Here is a 1482-nt window from a genome sequence, read left to right on the forward strand (position 1 = left end):
TACATTGTAGAATAATATTTAAGCCATCAAAACTATGAAATACAAACACATATGGAATAAATTAGTAACCAAAAATTGTTAAACAAATGAATATATTTTTTTATATTTCAGATTCTTCAAACAGGCCGTCTTTGCCTTGATGACAGCTTTGCACACTCTTGGTATTCTGTCAACCAGCTTCACCTGGAATGCTCTTCCAACAGTCTTGAAGAAGTTCCCACATATGCTGAGCACTTGTTGGTTGCTTTTCCTTCACTCTGCGGTCCGACTCATCCCAAACCATCTCAATTTGGTTGAGGTCGGGGGATTTTGGAGGCCAGGTCATCTGATGCAGAACTCCATCACTCTCCCTCTTGGTAAAATAGCCCTTACACAGCCTGGAGGTGTGTTGGGTCATTGTCCTGTTGAAAAATACATTATAGTCCAACTAAGCCCAAACCAGATGGGACGGCGTATCGCTGCAGAATGCCATGCTGGTTAAGTGAGCCTAAATCACAGACAGTGTCACCAGCAAAGCACCCCACACCATAACACCTCTTCCTCCGTGCTTTACGGTGGGAAATACACATACAGAGGTCATCCGTTTACCCTCTCAAAAAGAAACAGCGGTTGGAACCAAAAATATCAGATTTGGACTCCAGGCCAGATTGCCACCAGTCTAATGTCCATTGCTCGTGTTTCTTGGCCCTAGCAAGACTCTTATTATTATTTGTGACCTTTAATAGTGGTTTCTTTGCAGCAATTTGACCATGAAGGCCTGATTCACAGTCTCTTCTGAGTAGTTGATGGTGAAATGTGTCTGTTACTTGTACTCTGTGAAGCATTTATTTACCATTTCTGAGGCTGGTAACACTAATGAACCTATCCTCTGCAGCAGAGGTAACTCTGGGTCTTCCTTTCCTGTGGTGGTCCTCATGAGATCCAGTTTCATCACAGCGCTGGATGGTTTTTGCGACTGCAGTTGAAGGAATTTTCCATATTGAAAAAGTAATGATGGACTGTCGTTTCTCTTTGCTTATTTGAGCTGTTCTTGCCATAATATGGACTTTGTCTTTTACCAGATAGGGCTATCTTCTGTATACCACTCCTACCTTGTCACAACACAACTGATTGGCTAAAACTCATTATAAAGGAAAGAAATTCCACAAATAAACTTTTAAGAAGGCACACCTGTTAATTAAAAGACATTCCAGGTGACTACGTCATGAAGCTGGTTGAGATAATTCCAAGAGTGTGCAAAGCTGTCATCAAGGCAAAGGGTGGCTATTTGAAGAATCTCAAATGTAAAATATATTTACATTTGTTTAACACTTTTTTAGTTACTACATGATTCCATATGTGTTATTTCATAGTGTTGATGTCTTCACTGTTATTCTACAATATAGAAAATAGTGAAAAGTAAAGAAAAACCCTTGAATAAGTAAGTGTTCTAAAACTTTGGACCGGTAGTGAACATTCACATTATTTTTAAAGAATATCTGT

This window comes from Oncorhynchus keta, chromosome 17, assembly GCF_023373465.1.
Source record: "Oncorhynchus keta strain PuntledgeMale-10-30-2019 chromosome 17, Oket_V2, whole genome shotgun sequence".
In the NCBI taxonomy this organism is placed as follows: domain Eukaryota; kingdom Metazoa; phylum Chordata; class Actinopteri; order Salmoniformes; family Salmonidae; genus Oncorhynchus; species Oncorhynchus keta.